A 15,270-nucleotide genomic window follows, 5' to 3' on the forward strand; every position below is an offset into this window, starting at 1 on the left:
GTTTCACCTGCTTATTCCTGCTATGACTTAACGCAGTGGTTCCCAACGTGGGGGGCGCAGAGGCATGAGAGGGGGGGGCGCGAGAGACCAGGAGGAAAAATGGTTATTAAAAAAAAAAAAGAATCATAATTTGAAAAATTATTGATTCTAAAATAATATGATACAGTACTATTACGTCTAGGTCTCTGTGTTTCATTAAAGCTCAGCTCTCTGTGTGTGTGGAAAGAGCCATGTTGTGTGCGTGCGCGAGCGAGAGAGAGAGAGCGCACCGGTACCGGAGATCGTAGTTGTTAGCTTCTGGTGCTAGCGAGCTACGCTAACGGATATAAGGAGCTTTTTCAACAACAAAGTGGAGGAGAGTCCTCTCCTGTCAGACTGAGAGGCTCAGTGAGCTAAAGGACTCTCTCAGTGTTACCTCAGTGGGTCTCAAACGGTTTGGTCACCATTAATGTAAACAATTATTTCCGAGGCACACGTTTATATGATCATTATAGTTATTCAAAAAAGAGAATAAATGAAAAACAGGTATGAATACTATACAGGTCTGTTTCAAATGGGTGTTGAGAGATGTATCCATAGATCTCTTCATTTTGCTCTCAAAGTGCAGCAGATTGATGCTTTTAACTTGTATCTTCCCGGGAGAGTTTGCCCCCGGACCCCCCTATGTGAGGTCCACACACCACCTATACAAATAGCACTTCACCCCTGCTTACACCAATATGCCTCGAGCCTTCATTGTAACTGTCACACTGTGTATTTGCGTGGGGAGTGTTGCAGTAGAAAATTCCACTGCGACCGGTACATTAACAGGGTTCCTGCTGGTTTCCCCAAATCAAATGTAAGACTTTTTAAGACCTATCTCACGGCAAGAAAGTATGAAAAGCTATGAAAGAAGAAATACGTCCCATAATTACTTACAAAGCAAATGTATTCATGTTCAACATAAGAACAATGACTGAACATAACAGCATAACAGTACAAAGAACTGTGTTAGACAAAAAGTGTGTATGTGTGTGTCTCTGTGTGCTTGTGTTAGGTGTGTGCAATTAATCGTATTTTAATCGCAATTACAATTTTGGCCTGCCACAATTACAAAAACAACATAATCGAAAAAAACTATTAGTTAGCTTTGCTAGGTTGTGACAGTGCACTACAACATATTTGATCTAATTAATTTTCTAAAATATTTATCATATTTATGTATGCTTTTATTAAACGCTGCGCATGTTCCCTCAAGTTGCTGAATGTTCTCTAAATGCTGCATGTGTTGTCATGTTGCTTGTCATGTGGAACATTTGTGTTTTTAGATTTGCACCGTGTTTGAGACAGTGCAGTGTTTTTGTCGTTGTGTTTTTGGTCGTTGTAACGTGTTTGCAACCGTCGGCCCACCGTACGTCCTCGCCTCAGAAAGAATAACGGCTGTAAAAACTAGAGTCGGTTCCCTGCTCGGTGATATAATGCATACCTTGTGCTGCGATGGCCTTTACAGTAGAAATAGAGGAATGCCTGTGACTCTGGACAGCAGGATAGTCTGAAGTCTGGAGGAAAGCCTGTCTCATATTTCACGGGCCTTGAATGGGAGATTGAACCGTTATTTGTCCAAGCCTGCAGACTTATAATGAAGGACATGGTTTTTCTGTTATACATCACCAGTATCAGATCGTAGATCTGCAGTGTCAGCAGTAAACTTTACTTGTTGAAGCTGAAACCAATAGAAGTGTTTTCAAACAGAACATGCTGACAGGAAAATATCTCAGAAGCTGCTACGCTAAAGGAAACATCCATCAGATTGAAAGTTGATGGTGCTAACTGTGTGAAATGTAGTAGACAGAAAATATCAGGATGGATTTGCCAGCAGCAGGTAATGGGAGGGGAGCCCAATGTGGCTGAATAATCATATGCATCCCTGTTTGTTCCCATCACACCTTCCATCTATCTCCCATTCAAAGTTGTTTTCTTTCTTTCTCAAAGTTAATCTCACCGACATTTTCCACTGATGTAGCCTGTTGAGGAAAAGGGAAACCCCGCATAAAAATCTTTGTTCTTATCTTAAAGGCTGACATAAATCTTAATTATGGGATGGCACACATCACAGTGAGTGCAGTCAAAGGGATGCAGTCTAAATAAGGACAGGGTTTTATGTGGAAAATACACAATTCATGTTTTATAATTCTTTATGGGAATGCTATTTTATAAACGACTGCATTTATTTGACAGCTAGCAGTAGTAAAACTGTCCGACCACATGAAAAGTAGTTAAATGAAAGGTTTGGAACCATTTTCTTATCAGGAATAAGATAAGAAGATTAAGAGCACTAAATGTTTATGCGCTAAATAAGAAGCTACAGCTAGCAGCCAGTTAGCTAGCTTAGTTTGTGCTAAGAAACAGACTAGAAACAGTTAGCTTTGCTCGTGCTAACGGTAACAAAATCAAAGACGTTTATTTGAACGTTTTTTATAATACTAAGGTGTTTGAAAAGTCATGTATTTGTAAAGTTATGATAAAAGACTGGATAAATGGTTTTGAGCTAAATATGAAGTTACAGCTAGGAGCCGGGTAGTTAGTTTAGCACTGAAACAGTTAGCATAGCTTTGGCTAACTAACAAAATCATAAAGGTTTATTTGAAAGTGTTTAATATAGTACGATAAAAGTCATATGTTTGGGAAGTAGTGATCATACCACTGGATAAATTAGTCTTGGATAATACTGTACGAATAAAATAAAAAGATGAGTGGCACTAAATATGTATGCGCTACATAACAAGCTACAGCTAGCAGCCAGTTAGCTAGCTTGTGCTAAGAAACAGACTACAAACAGTTAGCTTTGCTCGTGCTAACAGTAACAAAATCAAAGAAGTTTATTTGAACGTTTTTTTTAATAGTAAGGTTTTTGTGAAAAGTCATGACTGGATAAATGTTTGTGAGTTAAATATGAAGTTACAGCTAGCAGCAGGTAAGCTAGCTTAGCACTGAAACAGTTAGCATAGCTTTGGCTAACGACATAAATCTTAATTATGGGAATTCACACATCACAGTGAGTGCAGTCAAAGGGATGCAGCCTAAATAAGGACAGGGTTTTATGTGGAAAATACACAACTCATGTTTTATAATTCTATGTGTAATGCTACTAATGCATTTATTTGACAGTTAGCAATAGTAAAACTGTCCGACCACATGAAAAGTAGTTAAATGAAAGGTTTGGAACCATTTTCTTATCAGGAATAAGATAAGAAGATTAAGAGCACTAAATGTTTATGCGCTAAATAAGAAGCTACAGCTAGCAGCCAGTTAGCTAGCTTAGTTTGTGCTAAGAAACAGACTAGAAACAGTTAGCTTTGCTCGTGCTAACGGTAACAAAATCAAAGACGTTTATTTGAACGTTTTTTATAATACTAAGGTGTTTGAAAAGTCATGTATTTGTAAAGTTGTGATCAAGACTGGATAAATGGTTTTGAGCTAAATATGAAGTTACAGCTAGGAGCCGGGTAGTTAGTTTAGCACTGAAACAGTTAGCATAGCTTTGGCTAACTAACAAAATCATAAAGGTTTATTTGAAAGTGTTTAATATAGTACGATAAAAGTCATATGTTTGGGAAGTAGTGATCATACCACTGGATAAATTAGTCTTGGATAATACTGTACGAATAAAATAAAAAGATGAATGGCACTAAATATGTATGCGCTACATAACAAGCTACAGCTAGCAGCCAGTTAGCTAGCTTGTGCTAAGAAACAGACTACAAACAGTTAGCTTTGCTCGTGCTAACAGTAACAAAATCAAAGAAGTTTATTTGAACGTTTTTTTTAATAGTAAGGTTTTTGTGAAAAGTCATGACTGGATAAATGTTTGTGAGTTAAATATGAAGTTACAGCTAGCAGCAGGTAAGCTAGCTTAGCACTGAAACAGTTAGCATAGCTTTGGCTAACGACATAAATCTTAATTATGGGAATTCACACATCACAGTGAGTGCAGTCAAAGGGATGCAGCCTAAATAAGGACAGGGTTTTATGTGGAAAATACACAACTCATGTTTTATAATTCTATGTGTAATGCTACTAATGCATTTATTTGACAGTTAGCAATAGTAAAACTGTCATGAAACTACATGAAAGGTAGGTAAAGGAACAGTTTGACATTCTGAAGAACAAAAATGCATTCACTTTCTTGCCGAGGTGTAAGATGAGAAGATGAATAGCACTAGATGTTTGTGTGCTGAATATGAAGCTATAGCTAGCAGTCAGTTAGCTAGCTTAGCAAAAAGACTGCAAACAGTTAGCCTAGCTCTGAATAAAGGTAACAAAATCCTAGAAGTTTATGTGAAAGTGTTTAAAATATTAAGACTGTTTTTGAAAAGTTGGTTAATGAGACTTGGATTATAGTTTATGAGTGGTATGAAAATGTGTAGATTGATTGTTTTTGTGTTTTATTATGGTGTTTTTGTTTTTAACCCGGCCCCCATTTATTTTAATTCATTACGACTTGTCTCGTATTTTATATTGTTCTTCCACTGTGGAATCATGCAGGATCATTGAAGGTAAAACTATGATGATTATACAAATCATCCTTTTGTAGGTGTTAGAATTGCCTTTCTAAATGTTTTCAAATTATGTTTTTTTAGGCAAATTATTCCATTAAGTACATTTACCTGGAGTTACACTTACTTTGGGTCTAAATAAATGCCAACAACCATTCGTTAACATCCACAAATGATTAAATTACCTCTATTTATTATTTCTATATATGTTTCTATGCCTTTTGTGTTCTCATAAACCAATATAAATGTGTATTACTCCATATATTAGAATCAGACTATGGCAGTGTTTCCATTTCTCTGTTGGGATTACATTAAAGGAGGCCTGAACAGTGAGCTGTTGCCATGTGGCGCCCTCTAGTGCTGCATGAGATTCAGTGCACCAGTAACGCAGCAAGGGTCATCCAGTTCACAGCTTTTCTTAATGGTTTTGGCTCATTAATGGAAACTGGGATTTCTAAACTGAAGGTGCATTCATCATAACAACATAGCTCTACCTTATGTGACTTAATGTCTGTCTGGTTATAGATTTCAGGATTAGTTAATCTGGATGGAGGCAGTCAATTATATAGTAGAGAATAGAGAGTTAGGATTATTATTGTTATTATTATTATATTACTGTTTTCAAGCTCAAAAGTGAATGTTCATGCCTTAGTATGTCATTTCTCATGTCATTTGCTAATAGGTCCTCAATACAGATCTAAAACTAAACAATTATTTCATGATATTGCGGTCTGAAACACACCTGATTAATCTCCTCAACATGAAAAAGGTTTGTTATCAACCCAATGATATGGATATGATTATTGAAGGGGTAAAAAAAGCACGTTTTAACACAAGAGGAAGAGGAGGGACGACATGTTGGTTTGATTTCTCTTTGAAAATTGCTGTTAGGTAATATAAATCAGTTTTTGGATTGTTGATAGGACTCAAATGGATTATTAAACAATTTGTATTTAGCAGATTCATATTTTTGACAGAGGGCATTATAGAAGAGTGATAGAAAGTTGAAAATATTTAAATGTGAGGGTTTTCCTTTCAGATAGCTGATCCTCAGTGAGGTAAATTACACTGATCCAGGGTCTGGAGCAGCTTAAACTAAAGGATGAGTTGATCCTCACACACTGCCTGACCTCAGGTCTGCTCTCTGGAGACAGCAGAGGATCAGGTGAGATGCTGTTGCACATTTACACTGATATTCAATCGTCCGCCTGGCAGCACAGGAGATTCTTACTCTCCATTTGTTCCACAGCAGGCTGCCAAGACAAACATGGCCGTTCTCCGTCTCTGTGGGCTGGCGTACGACCGACTCCCCCCATCGACTCCCTGCTGAGAGGTGACATCTGTGTGTGTGTTCACATTGTGCTTCTAATGTTTGACTTATTTGCTGCGTCCTGGCCAGATGTGGAATGGTAACTATAAATAATTACTCAGTGGTGGAAGAAGATATTTTAGTTTAGTAAAAGTAGTAATACCTAATCTAAATAATAATACACATATAATAATAAGTACATTTTGCAGGAAAATTAACCTAATCTATTCATCAAACTAAGAAACCGTAGTTGAAAACTGTTTGCAGATGTGTTTTTTACAGGTTATTGGATAATGGAAGAAGAAGGCGCTGTTTCTTAGTGGTTAGAGTCCGTCTCGTAAACAGGAGATCCTTGGTTCAAATCCCAGCTGCACCTACTTGTAACAGTTCATCTCTTATGAACCTTCTGGGGTCCCACAGGGGTCCCACAGGGGTCTGTCCTTGGTCCTCTTCTTTTTTTCTCTTTACAACAATTCACTTGGCGCTCTCATGGATGCTCCTACCTCAGCTACACAGATCATACTCAACTGATTCTGACGTTTCCACGATCTGAAACCCAGGTGGTCACACGCATCTCACAGTGGATTTCCACAAAACAACTAAAGCTCAACCTAAACAAGACCGAACTGCTTTACATCCCAGGTAAGGACTCCCCCAGCCATGATCTCTCCATCGGCACCTCTGTTGTATCCCCGACTCAGACTGTTAGCAATGTGGTTGTGATACTGGACGATCAACTCTCCTTCACTTCTAACATTGCTGCAACAACCCCCAGCTGCAGATACATACTGCTGGATAGCTCAGTGTTTAGAGCTGGAGGCCCATTCGCTGAATTACTGCCAAATATGCTGGTTCAATTCCCAAGAGGAACATTTCAGGCGATGCCAACACCTCTATCTCGCTCGCACCTTCAACACTTTGTCTCCAATAAATACACTATCTATGAAAAACAAACTAGTAAGTCTGTATCTGCTCTTATTTATTTGTTTGTGTAATTTATATTAGTTTGTGTAAAGTGATATTGGCAACACTTCTGTATCTTAGCGAATTACATTTACTTCCATTGAAAATATTTACCAAATTTAAGGAAAATGCATATTTTTCAAAACATATTTGTGTTTTTTAACGAGAGACCATAAATGTGTAAAGTGACACACAGCTGTGGAGTTATTTATTAATTTCCAAAATAATACATTTCCTAAAGAGAGAGAGCAGCCTGCAGTGAGTTACATCAGCTTTATAAAATAGAACAAAGAAACCATGAAAACCCTTTCCTGTACGAGGCGTCTCCACATCAGCAGGACATCTAAAGCAGTGGTTCCCAACCTTTTATCCCAAGAGCCCCCCCCAAATGACTCCTGTTGGAAGTTGCACTTCCGGCGCCCTTGGATTGTAGACAGGCTTTTCAACTGATAGAGTGTATTTGTTCCCCTGGATCAATACTCTGATCTGCTCTCACCTCTCTGTATTATACAGGGAGCGGTGTGAAGTAACTAAGTACATTTACTCAAGTAATGTACTTTACTTGAGTATTTCAATGTTATGCTACTGTATACTTCTAGTCCACTACAGTTCAGAGGTACATGGTGTACTTTGACTCCACTACATGTATTCACAGGGTTCTTACACCTTTTCCAAAGTCAAACTCAAGCACTTTTCAAGCATTTTCAAGGTGCATTTTCAAGCTTTTCAAGCATCTTACAGCTGATGTAAATTACATATTTATATACACATACTTATACTCAAATGATTATTTCCCTACCTCACATTAAATCAGATGTTCTTTATGCTTTAAACAACCAAATGTGTGTTTCGTGATAGCCTTCTACATGAGGGTGACAAATTAAAGAAAAGAAAACTAAGTTTAATATTTCAAAATGAGTGACCCATCTCTACGTAGACTGGGCCTCCCATATAACCTGGCTGAGCCGATATACAACAATCAGCCAAATAACTATTTTTGAGGTACTTTTAGGTTGGCAGTAAACATAAGTCAGAGGTAAATGGTGTACTTGTACTCCACTACATGTATTTAATACCTTTAGTTACTTCACAGATGTGGATGAATGATGTGAAATCTAATCAAGTGTTGAATCAGACTTTAGTTCCACCTGGAGTAAATCCACCAGCTACCCTGCAGTATACAAAGTCATTCAAACTAGCTGCACCTTTACCAGCTTTGAGAACACTTTCATGATCAATCATTATAAAACATATCATATATATTATTCTGAAATGGACCAATCTGCACAATGACTACTTTCACTGTCTTTCACTATATTTTGATGAGAATACTTTTCTACTTTCACTTGAGGAACATTTTGAATGAAGGACTTTTACTTAAACAGAGTATTCCTACAGTCTGGTACTTCTACTTTTACTCAAGTACAAGATCTGAGTACTTCTACTTTTACTCAAGTGCAAGATCAGAGTACTTCTACTTTTACTCAAGTGCAAGATCAGAGTACTTCTACTTTTACTCAAGTACAAGATCTGAGTACTTCTACTTTTACTCAAGTGCAAGATCAGAGTACTTCTACTTTTACTCAAGTACAAGATCAGAGTACTTCTACTTTTACTCAAGTACAAGATCTAAGTACTTCTACTTTTACTCCAGTACAAGATCTGAGTACTTCTACTTTTAGTCAAGTACAAGATCTGAGTACTTCTACTTTTACTCAAGTACAAGATCTGAGTACTTCTACTTTTACTCAAGTACAAGATCAGAGTACTTCTACTTTTACTCAAGTACAAGATCTAAGTACTTCTACTTTTACTCCAGTACAAGATCTGAGTACTTCTACTTTTAGTCAAGTACAAGATCTGAGTACTTCTACTTTTACTCCAGTACAAGATCTGAGTACTTCTACTTTTACTCAAGAACAAGACCTGAGTACTTCTACTTTTACTCAAGAACAAGACCTGAGTATTTCTACTCAAGTATAAGTTTGTCCAAAAAGCCCTGATATTCCTGAGCCTTTCTGAGCCCAAACGTTCCCACCTTTTGAACATTCTCCTCACTTCACATTTTGGTTTTCCACAAAGACACACTTTGAAGACCTGCTGGCAAGAGTCCCTGGGGCCATTTTTCAGCCATTGGGGTTTTCATGTTCATGCCATTTTGGCTGTGTTGAATGAATATTGCTCAAACTTGCCAGAGGATATTCTTTTTTAGTTGTATATTGAATCGTCATCTCAGTTTTTTTAATTAGCCTAAAATGGCTAAGCTACACAAAAACTGACACATTAGTTCCTAGCGGCAAAAAATGCCCCATTGAAAACCATTGAAAATGCTTTTTTTGACCCAACATTTATCTTATCATAAACTCTTGATTTTTTTTATGTTAAGATTTCATTTTGAACTTCTAGCTTTCAATTTTCAATTTTTACATTTGTCTGCAAGATGGCGATAATTTTAACCCTTTGAAGCCTGCAGCAAAATGTCACACTTTTTACTGTTTTCTGCAAGGGTCACTTGCTACTGAATGATATGTGTGTGTCACTTTTGATGTTGGATAATGGTGTGTGTGTGTGTGTGCGCGTGCGCGTGTGCGTGTGCGTGTGCGTGTGCGTGTGCGTGTGTGTGTGTGTGTGTGTGTGTGTGTGCATGTGCGTGTGCGTGTGCGCGTGTGTCCAACTTCAAAAGACTTTTCTCTTCGAAGGCCACATTGCGTAATAATCTAATTTAATAATAAAAACAAACAAACAAAGTTTGGGTTCTCGCTCAGGTTGTTTATACAGGTGCACTGCAGCCATGGTTATAAGTATTTAGTTATCAGTGCAGGAGTAGTCTTTTTGGAGATGGCAAGGCATTACAGCACACAGGAAGCTCTGGACATCATCATGCACTCTGATTGCGAGGATGGCTCCCGACAGAAAATGCTTGGAATAATTTATTCAAATTGTCTTGTTTTATGTTTTTGTTAGGTTGTTGCCATATGCAAGGACCACAGTCTGTCCATTTGCAGCCCCTGCTCGACCTGAGCTGGACTCTCACAGCCAGACACAGTGTTCATTCAATGTTCATCTTTGTCAAATAAATGTGTTTCTGGTTCAAAATGATATTGTATTATTAATTTGAGTCAGGCTGGAGTAGTTTTAAAAGATTTACTCTTTGAAAGTGGGAAAAAATATGAATATATCAATTTTACGGCAGTTTTTGTGAGGGTGGCCTTCTGGCCTTCGGAACACGAGTGTGAGTTTTTGTTTAAATCTGACACTGCAAAAAAAACAACAATGCATTCAATTTAATTTTGCTGCCAATCATTAACCAATATAGGGACCTAATAATAACAATAATCAAATACTCCTTGAAATATATATTTTTTAAATTATTCTAGTTTTTTGTTTTTTTCAATAAAAAAACGGTGGCGTTTTTTCAACAAACTGGCATTTAAAGGGTTAAAATCCCCAAAATATAATTCATATTTACTATGTGTATGTCATGCTGGAGTAGTTTTAAAAGACTGACTCTTTAAAAGTGGAAATAAATATGAATATATCATATTTTTATAGCAGTTTTTGTGAAGGTGGCATTTTATGGCCTTAGGAACAAATACTTTTTTTTTAAGGGACTCTTAAGGGTTAAACAGCAGTGTATAGAATAATAATAATAATAATAATAATAATAATAATAATAATAATAATAAGCCTTTTAAAGCATACCATCCTTATTGGGGTGCCAGCGTTTCATCAGAGGAGGAAAGAGACTTCCTTTAGATCTCTGGGTCACTCACTCTGAGCTTTTCAAGTTTTCTGCAAGAGCTGCCGAAAATAAATGCATCCAAGTCTGCAGATATTTGAAATATTAAATGTATCTGAAAGAACGATGTGATCAGCTCATGTGACCTGATGAGGTTAACAGGAACAAAACCTTCTCTGGCTCTTGTCTCGGGTCTATTTATCAGTCATAGTTTTATTTGTTATCTAGCTCTTAATCGTCTACTCTCCCGCTCCCTGAGCCCCGCCCCCTGCCTGATATCAGCCCTTTCATTGGCTGACGGCTCATAAATTAAACATCTTCCCTCTTTGGAACTCTCAGAGCTCGTTTCCAGGAATAATTGTAATAATTGATATCCCCAAAGACTCAGGTTAGATCCATCAAGACTGAGGACATTTTACACTTTTCTAAATCTATAATTCACATTTAACGCTGCCTGCTACGTTATTATTCTTTAAATAATATTCACAACTTCCCTAAACGTTTCCCAAAAGCAGCCAGAAACCAGTTATCCTGCACACCAAGTCTTAGTTTTGTTGGAATTAAAAGGCCTTTAGCATGCGACTGCTTTATTTATTTTAACAGGCAGGATTGTATAATGTAACTTCTTTAAGGCTCTTAGAAATGAGATACCATCAGAACTTTGACAACATTTAGCTGCACAATATACTGTATACTTTTACGTCACATATTTTAATTACATTATGCTGCACAGTCAATACTTGTATTTTAAATACTTCAAAACAATCAGTACTTGAGTTGAGGTACTTGAACTACATTTTATTTTATAATTAATGATGAGCTTTGTTGCCCTCTGCAGATTAAACTAGCCAATCGTTTTTTATGCACTTTTTATATTCCATAACATGTTTTCTTTCAGACAAGTGGAAAGAAAACATCCAATCATTTCTTCCTTGGCCTCTGCTACACACTTCCACCAAGTTTCAATAAAATCGGGTCTGCCGTTTTTCTGTAATTCTGCTGCTAATCAGAAAGATCTGCATCACCATGTTACACTCGGCTCGTCCTCATAATTATCCAGCATCGAAAAGGCCAAATATTATTATGTACAGCTCCTAATTAGTGCTGCAGAGAATGGTGTGTGTGTGTGTGTGTGTGTGTGTGTGTGTGTGTGTGTGTGTGTGTGTGTGTGTGTGTGTGTGTGTGTGTGTGTGTGTGTGGAAATTGGTCTCTGAAATGTTTCAAACACAACATGTGGTCTTATCAAAGTTAAAAATAATTTTTTTTAAAAACATGTACTAAAGAACAACCACACACACACACACACACACACACACACACACACACACACACACACACACACACACACACACACACACACACACACACACACACACACACACACACACACACACACACACACACACACACACACACACACACACACACACACACACACACACACACACACACACACACACACACACACACACACACACACACACACACACACACACACACACACACACACACACACACACACACACACACACACACACACACAGTGCAGTGTATTGCACAACAACTCTCATCACATCATGGAGCTATTGCACAACTGTGAGACACTCTGAAGACACTCTCTCTAAAGACCCAAAGATGATTTGCCCTAGACTTCTGAGAGAGTCAATAACGTATAATACATTATTTTAAATATATTATACATTTATTTATTTATCTATATAGTCTTAAAGTTACAACCGGCCCTTTGAGTGCAAACTTGATGCTGATGTGGTCCCAGATGAAATGGAGTTCGACCCCCCTGCTTTAGGGTGTTGATGTCAGCCCTAACTCTCAGCTTCATACAAAGGAAAGTCTTCAGCTGCTCTTTAATGTGCCCCCCCCCCCCCCCCAACAGACTGGGGGCTGGTTCCACAGAAGAGGATCCTGAGAAGTGGAGGCTCCCATTAAGACTCAGAAAACCAGTTCTTATCTGGCCGCCAAGAACCAAATACATCACGCTTCAGCAGGGGCGGATCTACAGGGGGGGCGTCCCAGCTGCCACCCCTGCTGGCATCTTTGTTTTGAAAGAAAAGTTGTCGGTTCGGGGGACGCTGAGCAAAGTGACTAGAACCACACACTGATAGAGAGAGTGTGTCTTCAGAGAGTGTGTCTTCAGAGAGTGTGTCTTTAGAGCAGGGGTAGCCAACGCGGTGCCCGCGGGCACTAAGTCGCCCGCAGGGGGGAAATTGGTCGCCCGCGTGCATGTTCTAAAAATAGCACAAGTTACCATGGAGCTCCGTCTAAAATAATTATGGAATACATTTTTAATTTTTAAAATGACAATATTGAATATAACATTTTAAAAGCACACATTTTGTATGTACATATGTAAGTGAAATGGAGATTTGGTCCGTGAAATTGAACTCTGACCCCAGATAGGTTCAGAGTTGAACTCCACACACCAAATCTCCGTTCCACCTTTAGCTGAGACAAGCTAGCATGAGCAGCTACGATCATGGGCCTCATCACCACACCGCAAACACACACACACACACACACACACACACACACACACACACACACACACACACACACACACACACACACACACACACACACACACACACACACACACACACACACACACACACACACACACACACACACACACACACACACACACACACACACACACACACACACACACACACACACACACACACACACACACACACACACACACACACACACACACACACACACACACACACACACACACACACACACACACACAGTGCAGTGTATTGCACAACAACTCTCATCACATCATGGAGCTATTGCACAACTGTGAGACACTCTGAAGACACTCTCTCTAAAGACCCACTCTCTGAAGACACTCTCTCTAAAGACCCACTCTCTGAAGACACTCTCTCTAAAGACCCACTCTCTGAAGACACTCTCTCTAAAGACACACTCTCTGAAGACACTCTCTCTAAAGACCCACTCTCTGAAGACACTCTCTCTAAAGACCCACTCTCTAAAGCAGGGGTCACCAACCTTTTTGTCACCGAGGGCTACTTCAAGGGTACTGAGTAATACGAAGGGCTACTTGTTTGATACAAACTTCCTGAATAACATAATTGCACGGTTCACCTTTAATGATAATACTATTATTAATAATAATCAGAATACATATTAATGTACTGTATGTGAAGGACTGTCTGATCACATGTTAATGTTAATTATTCCTCACAATAATGATTAACAATGATTTACCATTGCTATAGCAACCCCATTGTTTTGTTATGAAAATGTATCTATATTTATACACATTCTCGCGAGATCTATCAGGGGTCGTTGTAATGCTGCGTTCACACCGGACGCGACTTCGCTCTAATCGCTTGAGTTTCACCGCTGCTGCCAGCTGTGTTTACTCGCATCATTCAAACAAGACGCGCTGGCTCGGGAGCTACAACTACAACAAAATGAACATATTTTACCGTGATTAAATTGTAATACACGTTTCTAAATGATGCCGAAGTAACAACATACTGATACCGGTTAGTAAAAACCATGAATTAATGCTTGACAAGTCTGCAGACAAGACGGCAGGCGAAAAACCTTTTAAAATGCGTGTTTTCTGAATGGAGACTGGGTCGACCAGGCTAAGCTAACGTTGTATATGCTCATTCCACACTCATAACAACGGCCTACAGACATAAATAAACCAGCGACTGTATTCGCCATGACACAGACAGTCTGTGGTTTGTACTTGTTTAACTTTTGTCCAGTTTCTGAAAAGATATGAGGAGCTGTGATCTCTGTTTGCTAATTGCTAACAGCTAACAGCTGATGTTTTCTGGTTGAACGTCAGTGGCAGGCTGAGATCCTCACCACTGCTGTGTGTGTGTGTGTGTGTGTGTGTGTGTGTGTGTGTGTGTGTGTGTGTGTGTGTGTGTGTGTGTGTGTGTGTGTGTGTGTGTGTGTGTGTGTGTGTGTGTGTGTGTGTGTGTGTGTGTGTGTGTGTGTTTGCGGTGTGGTGATGAGGCCCATGATCGTAGCTGCTCATGCTAGCTTGTCTCAGCTAAAGGTGGAACGGAGATTTGGTGTGTGGAGTTCAACTCTGAACCTATCTGGGGTCAGAGTTCAATTTCACGGACCAAATCTCCATTTCACTTACATATGTACATACAAAATGTGTGCTTTTAAAATGTTATATTCAATATTGTCATTTTAAAAATTAAAAATGTATTCCATAATTATTTTAGACGGAGCTCCATGGTAACTTGTGCTATTTTTAGAACATGCACGCGGGCGACCAATTTCCCCCCTGCGGGCGACTTAGTGCCCGCGGGCACCGCGTTGGCTACCCCTGCTCTAAAGACACACTCTCTGAAGACACACTCTCTGAAGACACACTCTCTGAAGACACACTCTCTCTATCAGTGTGTGGTTCTAGTCACTTTGCTCAGCGTCCCCCGAACCGACAACTTTTCTTTCAAAACAAAGATGCCAGCAGGGGTGGCAGCTGGGACGCCCCCCCTGTAGATCCGCCCCTGCTGAAGCGTGATGTATTTGGTTCTTGGCGGCCAGATAAGAACTGGTTTTCTGAGTCTTAATGGGAGCCTCCACTTCTCAGGATCCTCTTCTGTGGAACCAGCCCCCAGTCTGTTGGGGGGGGGGGGGCACATTAAAGAGCAGCTGAAGACTTTCCTTTGTATGAAGCTGAGAGTTAGGGCTGACAC

The sequence above is a fragment of the Notothenia rossii genome, assembly GCF_949606895.1.
Source record: "Notothenia rossii genome assembly, chromosome: 6".
In the NCBI taxonomy this organism is placed as follows: Eukaryota; Metazoa; Chordata; class Actinopteri; order Perciformes; family Nototheniidae; genus Notothenia; species Notothenia rossii.